The sequence below is a fragment of the Canis aureus genome, chromosome 32 (assembly GCF_053574225.1).
Source record: "Canis aureus isolate CA01 chromosome 32, VMU_Caureus_v.1.0, whole genome shotgun sequence".
Classification (NCBI taxonomy): Eukaryota; Metazoa; Chordata; class Mammalia; order Carnivora; family Canidae; genus Canis; species Canis aureus.
The window spans coordinates 17,196,917-17,212,339 of NC_135642.1; the positions used below are offsets into that span (position 1 = coordinate 17,196,917).

Here is a 15,423-nt window from a genome sequence, read left to right on the forward strand (position 1 = left end):
AGTTCATATGACCACTGTTGCTTTAGACAAAGGGTCTCAGGTATGTTCCTCTTTTCTTCCACATGAAATCTATGTCTACCCCCATTTAAAATATCTAGCAAGGGGATGCCTGGGTGGCTCGGCCAGTTAAGCATCTGACACTTGATTTCAGTTTAGGTCATGATCTCAGGGTTGTGGGATGTAACCCATATTGAGCTCCATGCTGAGCAGGGATTCTGCTTAGGATTCTCTCTCTCCCTCTCCCTCTGCCCCTTCCTTCATTCCCTCCACCCCCTTCAAATAAATAAATAAATGAATATTTTTAAAATGAAAAAAATTAAAAAATTAAAATATCTAAGAAAGATACTTTCATTTATCTCTTTTTCAGAAACCATCCTCCTACCCTTTTTACACTAAAAAATTTCTTTGAGTGAAAAATCTTTTAGTTTTTAAATATCTAATATCTGTCTACTTGTTATCTGGTATCTACTTTTCTATGTGATTTCTCCTTCTTCTTATGAATGTATGAAACTCCAGTATCTGCAACTCTTAACACTGCCTGTATACAATAAATTGTTGATAGACATGTATTTAAATAGAATATGCAGAATGTGACAGAAGTGCATTTTAGAAAGTTTAATCCTAGAGACTTTTTAATGTGTTCTAGGGGGAGCTGTAATTCTCACTGTTCTGGAAAAGAACAGATTCACATCATTAGCATTCTGCTCCTCACAGTAGGGGAAAGTTTTGCAGTAAGTTATGCTCATCAGTGTTCCCACAGACTTTTATGAACAGGGCTCACTGAGCCCTTGAAAGCTGCTTCTACCGACTTTATAAAGGATGCAGAAATCCGTTAAGACAAATTGTGAACTACAAATGTAGATCCCGTAAAGGACCCACCAGATCAATGTTAGTAACCCCTCTAAATCTCCTCAAAAGAACCTTGTTATCTCTCTTCTTTAAAGTTATCACAAGATTGTAAGTTAGTACCTCAGTGCCCTTTACAAAGAGTTTACATCCCTTGCTCTTTCCCACAAACAACATTTTAGTCAAAATGCACTTGAGCTCCAATTGCTTGATGAAAAATAGGTTACTGCTAGTCATGTTTAGCATTCTTCTTTCTTACCCTTTGGGATAGAATCTCCCTTCAGACTATTTTTCACACAGAATAAGGATTAGTGCCTCTTTATCAATGTTGTCCATATTCTCACTCAGTATACTTTATTATTACTGCTAGAAGGTGCTTCTCAAAGACTGAGTTGTAGAGCTGTAAAAAAAAAATCAAGCTCCCCAAAGCCAGGGAAAATTGAAATGTCACTGTTTACAAGGAGTTTTAGGAGGGAGACTAAGCATTTACTTCAAAACAGACTATCCATTCTATGGCCTAGTTTAGAAACTTTCAAAATCAATTTTAAATCTTTTCTTTATAGCTCTCACAGTCCCTCAATATCATCCCTTTTTTATTATGAAATTGCCTCAGTCAGGCAACACAGGCTGGGGCAGGCTGGGCTTGGGGAGGATAGGAGGGACACTGGTGATGGATTGCTTGTGCAGGCACCATTCCTCCTGCTATCCATAGCACCACAGACCAGCCTGGCTGCTGGCCTCAGCGCATGCCCCAGATGCATTAAGCCTGCCTGCTGTTTGGCAGACATTTCCCTTTGTTTGTGCTCCTTGTGCTGCTCTAATAACCCTCCTCAAGGCCAAATTAGATTTATATGGAAGGGGAAGTCAGCTAGAGGCTTCAGAATGACTATGCTAATTAGAAACCAAAATATAAACAGCAACTCCACATGGATGTATTAAATAGGCCAGTATTCTCCACAGCAAATCAAATTAAGAGAAATCCCATTATCTCCCTCAGGGCTTCTGCATTTTTTTTCCTGACTGCCTGTTTTGATGTTTGAAGAGAATAAGGGTACGAATATATTTCATTATAGGTCTGGTTCTAAACTGTAGTCTCTTTCCCCCTTACCCCAAATTACATTGCAACCAAGCCATTATTCACAATTAAGCCAAACTCATTTTTTTAAAAAAAAATCCACTGTAAGTTTATGTATCACCCTCTAAAGATTGTAGATTTCAATGGAGCTGCAAATATTTTATTTATCCTCAATAGCATAGCTTCAGTGTAAACTAGTTACCACAAAGTATTCTAAACAGCTCTCTGAAAAGCCCCATGTATCCTATGAGAGTTTATGTTTATGAATATCTGCTACAGGAAATGAATATTCCACCCATTAATCTCTAACCCTGTGCAGTCATGCTGAATCTACAAGGGAATGTAAAACAAAAGTAACCTGTCTCCTTCTTTAAAATGAATCATTAGTGGTCAGGAAGTTTTTAGGAAATTGATATTGGAGTTGACAAAGCCGCTGGGAAGGGCAGTCACCTTTATAGCCAAAGGTTGCTGATCTAGTAACAGAGGAGGAATTGGTAGTAGAAGGTTTGCTCAAAGGATGGCGTAAGAGAGGGCAAGTCTCCAATAATCATCCTTGAGTGCTTATGTACAAGGCAGTTATGCCAAAGCTGGGGTAGAGAATCCTGGTTCCTTTCTTTCAGCTTTTTTTTTTTTTTAGATTTTATTTATTTATTCATGAGAAAGAGCGAGAGAGAGAGAGAGACAGACAGACAGACAGACACAGGCAGAGGGAGAAGCAGGCCCCATGCAGGAAGCCCGACGTGGGACTCGATCCCAGGTCTCTAGGATCAGGCACTGGGCTGAAGGCTGCGCTCTTTCAGCTTTTTATAAAAATATTTTTTTCACTACTCATAGCTTTTCATTAGCTCAATGTGTGATAGGTACTCTAAATGATAGAACACTGAGCAAGTGTCAGTCCATGAAGGGAGGAGTAGAATGCTGCAGAAAAATAAGCCCCAAGAAAACCAGCAGATTGGGGAGACTGGTGCTTCAAGCTGCCGGAAAAACTGTGGTGCTCATTAACTGAGTCCTTGTGGGAAAATAATGAATGTATACTTTCCACCTGATTTCTGGGCCAACTTCATCAGGTGCTATCAACTTTCTTTCCACTCACTGTGAGGACCCTCAATTCCATTGTCTTTGGAAAAGGAGTCACACCCCAAATTTACAAGTCAGGAACAAACCAATCTATTGCAACCAGAAAGGACCAGAATTGTGATAAAGAAAGCAGTGGAGAGGGCAAGCAGTCTGGCAGCAGATGAGAATTCACAAGATTTCTAAAGGACTCTCAATAATGTTAAATATTTTTCACTAGCCATTACTACCTTCAAGAGTGGTAACCATTATGAATACTTAGTGAGTGTATAGAATCTTCTTGCTGAGGTCTTTCCCTCCAAACTTATTACTTTCTACTCTACTTTCTACTCAAACTCAAAGTCCATCTATTCTACCTTTAGTCTAAAGATTCAAGGCCATATTTTTTAAAAGTCTAGACCTGTGCTGCCCAACAATGGGAGCCATTAGCCCAAAATAGCTATTTACATGTAAAGTAATTAAAATCAAATGAAATTAAAAAGTCATCAATCACCGTAGTCATGTTTCCCATTTTCAATATTCATGTGTAGCTAGTGGCTACCATATTTGACTACATAGATAAGATTTCCATTACCAATTATTATTTGAAAGTTCTATTGGACGGCAGTGTTCTACATAATTCAAACTTGCTAGAACAAAAAGTGTAGATAGTTCTCATAGCCAGGCTTAACCTAGAGAGTACAGAGAATATTTCATACCCTCTAGTAGTCATTTACTCAGTTTTAAGGCTTGTTGAAATGTGGCACACTCTGTGAATCCTTTCCTAGTTCTCCCAGGAAAAGATTCATTAAAATTCATTCCCATTACTTATACTTGTTTGTTTTCTGACCACAAATCTGAAACTTAAGAATTCCATTTCCAAATCTATAGGAAGAAGTAGACAGAGTGAATAATCGTTCTCCATAACCTGAGTATAAAGTGACTGACTAGTAAGTTTGGGAAAGCCAGTCCTTTAGAGAAGGTACAAATTGTTAGCTCTTTCACTTATTATCTGGTGTCCTATGATATTGGTAAAATTAAAGTGTCCATTTTGTAGATACCCAAACAGGCTTAGAAGTAAAAAATACCTATGTCTTAGGGCTTATAAGTATTTGGTTTTGTAATCACCTGACATGGGCTTGCTACATGGTAAGTATTTAAATGGTGGCATTATTGAATCTGAGTCTTATACTCTTAATTTTGAAAATTTTATTGGGATACCAGGAGGGAAATCAAGTTAATATTTTATTTATTTAATTTTTTTGTATATTCTTTTATTGGAGTTCAATTTGCCAACATATAGTATAATACCCAGTGCTCATCCCGTCAAGTGCTCCCCTCAATGCCTGTAATCTAGTCACGCCATCCCCCGGCCCACCTCCCCTTCCACTACCCTTTGTTCATTTCCCAGTACTTTTCTTGTATCTATTTATTTATATTTATTTTTTCAAAATACACTTCTTTCAAAACATCATTTTGGCACCACGTAAGAATTTGTTAGTCATGGGAAAATGGAGGTCTGTTTCTAGCTTGAATTTAAACCAAGCTTTGTTTTAAAACTTTTATCCAAGTTGGACGCAAAGAATAATACATTATGGTCAGAGGGATTTGTCAAAAAGAAAAAATTGAGGAATAGCTCAGAATTATTCTCTAAGCTTTAAAAAGGAGGTAACTTAATATCCTTAACATATTAGACACAGAATCATTGAATAAAGTCTCAGTGATGCAGTAGATGTTCCTTCTTTCAATTTTATCAGTTTGCAAAATTCATGAGGTTAATAAGTATTAAAAATCTCATTACTGTACCATATCAGATAGGGATGTAGCTCGAGGGTGTAATAAACTAGTTCTATTGTTGAAACTCCATCAAAAAGCAAGACTGCACTTACCCAGCATTATAAAAACCTCCATATCTCTCTGCATACAACTTAATGTAATGAAAAATATTACATATGAAGTTTCTGAAAGCTCACAATTCAAATCCTGAAATTCATTGACTTCGCATATAAAGTTATAGCAGGTAACTATTAGAGTCTGAAAGAGATTCACTATCGGCAAAATGATATTGGTCTCGCAGTATATATACACTGGGCAGCTATAGCAATAGCCATATTTTGCTTTTTTGAAAATCCCTGTGTGACTCTGCTGGAACAGTGCTAGTTCTAAGTACTTTGCACAATGTAACTATTGCTTTTTCTTCCTGTAGAGATTGTAAGTCAATATTGATAGGGTTTAATAGCTGCCTATTCCCTTTCCGGAATTAGGGAAGAAGTTTCTCTGGAATTCACCTATATTGATTCTATTAATTCTCCATCCTGTACTTGTCTGCCTCCAACCCTCTCGGCTCACTCTGGGAGCCCATATCACTCTCAGCTAGCTGTCCTCTACACTATTGCCCTGCTCAAATGTCATTTTGTTTTAATACATAACAAATTACCATTAGAAATTTGTTTGAGAGGCCTTACTTATAAAAGGAAATTGAATAGGTGAAACTCATGCATGGTAATTTAACTACTTTGCTGGAATATAAGATATTTGCTCATCAGCCCTTGGGTTATTCTAAATACAAAGCAGAGAAGGTAGGTAGGAAGATATACCACTTCTCAACCTATATTTTTTTGCCTGCTAAAGAACTCTTAGTTTTTCCTGGAGCATACAGTGCTCCATCTGTGATTTTGAAGAGGTTAGGCTCTTACCCTGGCTAATAAATCAGGATTTGTCTAAATGACTCATAGATCTATTTCCTCAGACTGATGTAAGTGGATGCGAAGGGAGGGCAGAGAACATGACTTAGTTTTGGCAAATGAGCTATAGGGGAACATTGTCCTTTTTATTCAGTAAAAGAAACCTAGTCCTCAGCAAAGTCTTTGGAGGGACAGGCCTTTTGCTCCTTCTTCATTCTTTTTGCCAGGAAGTCAAATAAGATGAGCAGAGGTCATCTAGCTATCACAAATTGAAAAGCTGTGGACAAAAACTCAACATTTTAAAAATGTAGGACTAAAGAACCTTGGCCCATGACATCAGTGTTGAGTCTACTTCTAGAATTCTAGAAGTAGAATATTATTATATGAGAAAGATAGCCAGATTAGAGGTACTTGAAAAATGAAATTTTGTGTGTTTTTGCTTTTGTAGCAAGAAGCATTCCTGGGTAATAGAATAGCTGACAAGCATTAGCATTCTGAGGTCAGATTTTATTCCCCAGTGCCAGCACAATAGTTTGAAAACTAGAATCCAGTGCTATCCACCATAGTTGAGTGTGAGTGGACAGCAGTCAAGCTTTGTTTGCATCATTGTATTAGTAAGCTTGGACTGCCATAACAAAACACATGGGCTGGGTAGCTTAAACAACAGAGATTTATTTTGCCATGGTTCTGATGGCTGTAAGTCCAAGATCAATGTGTTGGCATTGTTGGGTTCTGGTGAAGGCTCTCTTCCTGGCTTGCAGATAGCCATGATCTTGCTCCTTATGTGTAAGAGTGTGCTCTGGTGCCTCTTCTTTTTTCTTTTTTTTTCCTCTCCTCTCCTCTCCTCTCCTCTCCTCTCCTCTCCTCTCCTCTCCTCTCCTCTCCTCTCCTCCCCTCCCCTCCCCTCCCCTCCCCTCCCCTCCCCTCCCCTCCCCTCCCCTCCACCTCCCCTCCCCTCCACCTCCCCTCCCCTCCACCTCCCCTCCCCTCCACCTCCCCTCCACCTCCACCTCCACTTCCACCTCCTCCTCCCCCTGCCTCTTCTTCCCCCTGCCTCTTCCTCCCCCTTCCCTTTCCTCCCTGTTCCTCCTCCTCCCCTTTCTTCTTCCTCCTCCTTCTTTGTCAAAAAAAGGCACTAATCTCACCATGAGAACCCCATTTTTATAACCTCATCTAAACGAAATCTTCTCCTGAAGGTCTTGTCACCATATCATATTGGGGCTTAGAGCTTCAAAATATGCATTTGAATGGGCACATTCTTCAGTCCATAGCAGTACATCTATACTTTTTACTTCTCAGGCTCTCAGCAGTATTCATGAGGTGTATATGAAGAAATGTTTATGTATACCCTAAAATGGGAATGTTACTCCCTGTGCTGGCTTCATATGCTTGTTGGGGCTTATATGATAAGAGGAGAGCTGTTCATGCTTACCAGGTTTGCACTTTTCCAATGCTTCATCATATTATATTGTTTCCTTATGTAGGTCAGTCACCCATCTTTTCTTCCTGGCCTCTTGCATGGTCTACTTGTTTCCTTGCTTCATTTCTACTCATTTACCTTGTATCTAATCACCTTCCCTAAGAGTAATGGGTATGGATTTCATGGTACACAGCAAATGTGAAAACATGGCAACCTTATGTTTTTTTAGAACTGACCTAATATTTTTGAGTTCCCCATTAAGTATGATCATAAGATATTCTAAATACTTTAAACTCAAACAAGTTATCAAATTAATCATTTCAGATTTAAAGAAGGATAAATCCAGGATTTTACATTTTTTCTATTCATTCCTGGGGCTTTTGACACTGATGACAAAGATGTTGAGAAAAATGAAAAAAATTTCTAGCAGGGTTTGGAGACACCACACAGATGAAGCTGCCTATACCCTGGATTGGTCTGTGGTATGGTTCTGCCTTCTACAGCTCTTTCCTGGACAACTGCAATAGTATCCTTACTGATCTCACTGACGGGTTTTAACTATTAAAACAGTACAGAAGGATACAAAAATAGGAATTTCAAGTTTTCTTCCCAGGCTCCAATCCTACTATTGAGAAGCAATGACTTAAGACTAATTCTGTGGTTTGCATCATAACTTCAAAGCTGACAAGGAATAAAAGAATGAGTGTTTAGACAGAATTTATTGCCTGCTGGGAAAGATGAAGAATTTACTAAATTTACCCAACCTCTTATCTTTTTTACCAAATCTGTTAATTATAGTTACAGAAAAGATTGTAAATGTCAAAGCTTGATTTAAAAATAAATTGTAACTAAGTCTTCCATGCTCTAGTGTATGGATTCAACTCCTAGGTAATGAATGGCATTTATCATATTATGTAAATGTTCTTTTAAAACCAATTAATATGAATGGATTCATACAGAAGTAGGCAATCCTAGATTATTGAAAAATAGTTCTTTGAAGGAGACTTTTCCATGTGTTAACATCTAATATATTCTATTAATTTCCATTATCTAACTTTTCTGGTTTCTTATAACTATTCTCTCCCTCAGACCTAGAGTTGGAATGTCTCTCTCTGTTCCTAGACCCAGAGAATATCATACATCCTTGTTTTACCTCTATACCATGTCTATATTTTGAGAAAAGTTTAATATTATTCATGGTGTCAGCTAGTTCCTATGAGGGCCTTGACTTTTAAGTCTACACACTTTTAAGTCTATACATAGCCAAACTATTCCTCGTGTATGAATGTGGAAATCTAAGTTTTCATGCAGAACTTTGGTGTATGGATGCAAAACAACAAAAACAAAACAAAACAAAACAAAAACAATAGATGCTGTTGCTAAAATATCTGTGGGAATGTTACTTACAAAGGAATTTCCTTCTGAAAGTTGGTATAATCTAGAAATTCCAGTGATAACAAAGTTCTCAATGTATGTGTAGGTATGAATCATATTTTGTTCATCCTTTTCAGTACTTGGGGAATCCTTTCAATCAGGATGTCTTAAAATTAATAAATCATTAATCAAAGTCATGCACTCATGGAGTTAAAAAGTCAAATAGTGGTAGAAGGCATAAGAAAAAAAACAATGAGGGGTGCCTGGGTGGCTCAGTCAGTTAAGCATCTGACTCATGATTTTGGTTCAAGTCACAATCTCATGGGTCATGGGGTCGAGCCCTTAGGTGGTAGGAAGTCTACTTGGGATTCTTTCCTTCTACCTCTGCCCCTTCTGCCCTTATGCTCTCTCTCTCTCTCTCTCTCTCTCAAAAATAAATATTTGAAAAGAAAAAAGAAAAAACAATGATCTTTTTTTCTATCCTATAATTTTTCCTTTACTATGACAAAGAATGGTTCATCATGCTCAAATTCCAAAGTATCAAGTTCCAAAAATTGAAAAATTTTCAATGTGGTTAATAAAGAGCAATTTTTAAGCAAAAAAAAAAAAAAAAATTAATGCTGTTAACTTTTTATTATTTAGTAGGTTTTAAAGTCAATTTGTAAATTTGCATTGGTTTTATAATTGCATAAAGTCTTCATTCCAACATTTGCTAAATTCCTACAATGTGTAGGGTAATTCTTTGTTTATAACTAAATACCAAGTATATAGCACAAAAATCTTACGTTTATACTGCAAGTATTATTGACAAATGTGTCTTCCCAAAATTTATATATTGAAACCTAATCTCCAAATGTGAGGATATTTGGAGGTGGGATCTTCGAGAAGTGATTAGGTCATGAGAATGGAGTCCTCATGAATAGAATTACTTCCCTTATAAAAGAGACCCCATGGAACTGCCTCACCCCTTTTGCATGTGAGGACACAGCAAAAGGACAACCATCTATGAACCAGAAAGTGAGTCCTTACCAGGCACTGAACCTGCCGATGCCTTGATCTTGGACTTCCCAGCCTCCAGAACTGTGAGAAATAAATTTTGTTGTTTATAAGCCACTCAATCTGTGGTATTCTTTTATTGCAGCCCTCACTGACAAAGACAATAAGTTTATATATATATATATATATATTTTTTTTTTTTAATTGGAGTTCGATTTGCCAACATATAGTATAATGCTATACTGAGCACCCAGTGCTCATCCCGTCAAGGGCCCCCCTCAGTGCCCATCACCCAGTCACCCCATACCTCCGCCCACCTCCCCTTCCACTACCCCTTGTTCATTTCCCAGAGTTAGGAGTCTCTCATGTTCCGTCACCCTCTCTGATATTTCCCATTCATTTTCTCTCCTTTCCCCTATAATCCCTTTCACTGTTTTTTATATTCCCCGTATGAGTGAAACCATATAGTGATTATTCTTCTCCGATTGACTTACTTCACTCAACATCATACCCTCCAGTTATGAGGAAGACGTTTATTCTTAGCTAAAATCTTAGGCTATTTTTATGCATCAAACATATATTTAGCATACAAAGTATATATATATATATATATATATATATATATATACTTTGCATATGTATATATATACATATATACACGTAAATATGCATATATATGCATATTTATGTATATACACATATATATGTATATACACGTATACACATATATGTATATACACGTATACATATATATACGTAAATATGCATATATATATGCATATTTACGTATATAAACTAAGTTTAACACTGGGTGATTATAAAAGTATTTCCTGTTAATGGGATTTACTGAAGTTTGAGAAGCACTTTCATTCCTTAGGCTTTCACAAGTACCTTCTTCAAATTTCTTGCATTTTCTCTACTGACTCAGAGAAGAACTTCAAAGATTTGCTAACATCCTTGTCTTATTCTAATTCGTCTTCTAGGCACCACTTTCCTCACTGATAAGATGAGAGGCTGCAGATTTACATCAGAAGAGATAAGACTATAGGTGTCAGAGAAACATTCTCAGAGGCATAACATTTAATTCTCTTGAGCATTAAATACCCTTTTAATACTTTTGTTTACTTATAAAGGGACAGAAGTATCTTCCTGACTGAAATGTCCATTGTTGCTCCCATAGATGACATGGCAATACATATGATCTTCTGCATTTGGGGAATACCAGTTCATACAGGAAACATGCCTGATTTTATTTCCTATCTCAGCAAGAACAAAGTTATGGGTAAGGACTGGGTTTTTGAAAGAGGTTACTATGATGATTGCTTCTATTCTACAGATTTGTTTGATCTAATTTCTTCCAGATTTTTTACCTCTAGATTCAAGAACAGAGGGAAAATCTTACCTGGTTGCCAGAGAGAACTCTCAACTTTCAACACAATGCTTTTGTCAAAGGAAAACAGAAAAGTGACAAATGCAGATACAAATGCAGAGCGGATGAAACATAGCACACCATTCTTAAAATGGAAAGGACATCTACCAGTTACCTATTTTATATGCTCTCCTTTACTTCAGTGCCTAGAGTAGAAAAATAGATTGGGGACCTTTAAGTGGGGTTCAGACTATAAGAATCCTTATTGGCTGTCCTATATAGAGTTAATGACTGATGTGGATGGAGACAGTGGCCAGCCTCCATTTCATCTTAGCATTGTCTGCCACAGTAGCATGAAATCTATTCTAGGCATCTGCAACTGGAGGCAAAACATGCCAATTATTTTTATTGATCTGAGGCCTTCATAGGTAGGACAGCTTGCCAGGGCAGCATATGGAAATTTAGATAAGGAAATGATTGCAGAGACATGGAAAAGCTTCACAATTTGGAAAAGAACCTGTAGGCCTTTAAAAAACGAACAACCACTTGGTATTCCAGAGCTTAGGAGCGCCAAAGACGAATTATGCAGTCGCTGCAATGGAAATTGATTACTAAGCCTTCGATGAGTCACATGCCTTAGGAATTAAGTACTCCAATCTATTATTGTCAGTATCCTGATGGGTCAACCAGGCTGTGAATGGGAATTTGCATTAAATTGATTTGAGTGTTTTTTCTTGAACTAACATCACTCAATCAAGGGACACATTCAGACAGAGCTAGATAAGTCTGACTGAATTTGATTTGGAAAAGCAGAGTAGCAAGGGATTAGCAGGCAGAATTTAAAAGCACCATAAATCTGGCACTACGGGCTGGGCTAGGAAAGCGAGTGAGCAGTCTCTGTGCCACAATCAGGGTGTAGAGTCAAAGCAAATTTGCTTTGCAATTCTGTAGCATGTTGTTTGATACAGTCATGGATTACAAAAATCATAATCAGGTAACACAGAGGACTTTTTCCTAGAGAATTTCAGATCTGAAATGTAAATGACAGAGCATTTGCTACTTGTCCCACGACTGAGCCCATATCTAATGTATAGTTGCCATCTGATGATCTTCTGACCTCAGGTAGGTCACTCACTTTACACGTAAAGAAGCTTTGATGTAAAGAGGGTAAACAGACTAGATGACCTCAGGTCCACTAATGTCTAATGTTATATGATTGTGTGAACAGAAAAATATCAAGTGCCAAATTTTGCTCAGAATTTGATGTTTTTTTGTGGGCTAGATGATGGGATTATACCATTTACTCTGTCCTGGCACATAGATGTTGGTTTATGGAAGGTACGAGTCCTCAGGCTTGGAATGTTTTGAGATCGACTTGTGATGGGTACTAAAAGTTGTCAACGTTGGACTATCGAGTGAATAAACACCTATATCTCAGGAAGGAGTATCTCTTGATTCTTAGTAACAAACTATGAGTAAAGTAAATGAGTTCCTTTTATTTACTGCTAAGTACTCAGGTACACACACTAACAAGGATCCAGATATTTGCATGGAATGGTGGGGAAAGAGCATGTCAGATAGTCCTTTACAGTAGAGAAAAATGTGAATTCTCAGAGAATTTATAGTATCCTTGCACCTAAACCTGTTCTGAGTAACACCAAGGGGAAATTTTATTCCTTCATTTAAAAAACACACCTAACTTTGAAATATTGTAGTATTGTTTTTAGGTGGTTGAAAGACACTTAGAAGAATCCTAACTCACTAATATTCACCTGTTCTAAGCACTAAGCTGAAAATTTGGTAAAGATGTAAGGTTCCTGGTTTATTGATCAAGCCGACTTGTGGGAGTAATAGCTGACCTCTTATCAGTGTTGAGAGTCTTTTCCATTTCCATCTTGTCTGTTCCCAGGGTTGCCATAGTTACATTATCAGATTGTCCTTACTGTTGATTAATGCTTGCCAGAAGTCTGCGATGTATCTTAGAATGTACGCGTCTGTGTTGCCACTAGCCCCTTCCATGGCTCTTTCTGCCACTGCAAAGTACAGAAATCTGTAATACTCTGGGAGTCTTTAATCATTCTGGTGTTCATAGGATATGCATCTTTAATGTGTTAGGCTCTATCTTTGCTTGGTTTGATTAAAATACAGGAAGTACCTCATAAAGATTAATATCTTGAAAGTTACTTTGTCCCTCAAAGTTTACTCTTAAGCAGAAGTTGGTAAAGTTTTGCAGATAAGCCATTTGCACAGAAGTACTCATTGTTTGAATGTTATTTTGGAAGATACAGTAATCAATATTTTTTGCAGCATTGTGCATTGGGGTTGTTCAATCAAATTCCATTCAACTTGAACCACGGGTTCTGTTGAATTCTTGTTTAAACTAGTAGTCTAGCTGTTAATGTTGAAAATAGTACACCAAAGGTAAAATTACTGTATTACAATGCTCTAGTGAATGTATGGGGTATACTGAGCCCAAAATTGTGAAAATCTTGTAGAAGCCTGGTAAAAGAAGTTGAGAATCCACTTTTAGGATGTAAAAGTTTGGTCAGGAGGTGATTTTGAGGGGTGCTTAGGTGGCTCAGTCACTTAAGCATCTGTCTTCAGCTTAGGTCATGATCTCAGGGTCCTGGGATTGATGTCCTGCTCCTTGCTTAGCAGAGAGCCTGCTTCTCCCTCTCCCTCTGCCCCTCCTTCTGCTTGTACTCTCATTCAAATAAATAAAATCTTTTTTTGAAAAAAAATAATTTTGAAGTAGCATTAAATGTGTATATAATCCTTACCTATTAAACTTATACAAAAGGCCTGGGAAAATAAACCCAGAGAGTGTCTTATTTGTGTGTGTCTAGTATAGAGAAGAGATAACCCTAGATTGTCAATACTCAGTGGGTCTGTGCAAGTTTTAGGTGTTCCAGGAGTGTACAGAAGAGTTGTACTAAAGGGTAGGGATTAGAATAAAAGCAAATAGCGAGGATCTATGAAGTGAAATATGGAAAGTAGTTACGAAGCAACTCCAACCAAACCTCTACTAAAATTGGGAGAAATGGAGTTAAGAGCTTAGCTAACATTTCGTCAGCCACTAGGGGGCCTCAGTTGAATGTATGATTTGTATCTAAAGGCCCTTCTCCCTCATTCTGGGCTCTGATCCTCCCCCTCCCCCATCTCCTGGCCCAAGAGAGAAGATTAACAGCTGGTCAGTGTTTATACAGATGTCACGGTCTGACTTTCCAGTTGTATCCATAGTGACCTTCAAAGAGGACAGAAATAGGTGAGAACACAAGCTTGTTTTTGTGGTACCTCCAGCTTAAGAGGGACAGTATTTCTGAACAATAAAACCCTATAGGCTACCTTTAACTGAGGTGCTGTGATGTGAAAATAAATAAAATTTACAAAAGAATAAATCTACGTTTATATTTTTACCATTAACTTCATGGAAAATAAAGATACTCGATAACCTAAAATTCAGCAAAAATAAGTCATTATAATATTATAGTCTAGGTTCTAGAATATATAACCATATCCATATTATAGGCATTGGGTTATGTCTGGCATAACTATTATAAAACATCAAGCTGTTCAGAGACTTTCCTCTGAGGTGTTTAAGCCTTTCTTTACCATGGCCCTCTCAGGCTAGGGATGTAGTAGTTGTCCATTCATAGTAAAAAATGGGCAACAAGTCCCATGAAGTGCCTACCCCCTCCTAATGATCAAGGTCAATTTCCCCTGCCAGGATTGAGACTCTTTTCTTTGCTTGCTAATTCCTATTAATGAGGGAGCCAAAGTGCTAATAAGCCAACTGTAGCTTACAATTCAATAGGATGCTTACTACATACTCTGTGAAAGTGTTAGCCCTTTGGGCACCAGGACTTTTTCATGTTGTGATTTTTTCAGGAGATGCAGAGAAAAGAGGTGTAAATTAAGGCCCCCAGTGAGTCACTGGGAGTTAGGGTAAGTGGCTATGATGAGAGTTATTACTTGATTGGGCTTTTGGTAGTCTATTGTCATCCCCAAAGACCTGTCTGGTTTTTGTAGGGACCAGATGGAGAATTATACAAGGATGTAATGATAATCACCATCCTTGTATCCTTGAAATCTTTAAAGGTAACACTAATATCCACTATCCCTCGTCCCTCAAGTTTAGTGTGATATTATTTGTGACTTACTGTTTTGGCCATCAGTGGGGCAATTTTAGAAGCTTCCATTTATCTTGGCATTAAAAGTTTCATAGTAGGGAAGGGCGTATTCCAATATGGGAGTTACACTTTATCAAACATGGTAATTTCAATCATACTTTCTGGAAATGAAGAAATGACCACAGTATAGTTCTTCAGATCAAGCTGACCTATTATAAATTGGACTTTAGCCTGGACTTCATTTATTATTTGGCACTAATATGCCTCCACTCTAACAGGGACCATCATATTGCTTTGAGTTGTCAGGTTTCATGATCAATTCACACCCATTTGCCAATAATCCTCAAAATATTTGGGAATTCTCTTTTCTCAATATATAGATTCCAGAAGTAAATGACCAAAGACCCTCTGGGGAAAGGAATGATTACCATAATACTTGCTGTACCTTTGTAGGATCCTTCATGCTGGAGATTTGG

The 15,423-nt window shown here is 37.6% G+C and overlaps 1 long non-coding RNA gene across 1 annotated transcript in view; it reads right to left on the reverse strand.

Moving 5' to 3' along the window:
* Positions 1–9,481: 9,481 nt before the first annotated feature.
* The window catches only part of LOC144303653 (uncharacterized), a 33,838-nt gene continuing 27,896 nt past the window's right edge, over positions 9,482–15,423 (reverse strand). The window contains exons 2-3 of the long non-coding RNA XR_013370641.1: positions 12,677–12,850; positions 9,482–9,532 (exon numbers count right to left, since the gene is read on the reverse strand). This is a non-coding gene — a long non-coding RNA (uncharacterized LOC144303653). The remainder of the gene's footprint in view (positions 9,533–12,676; positions 12,851–15,423) is intronic.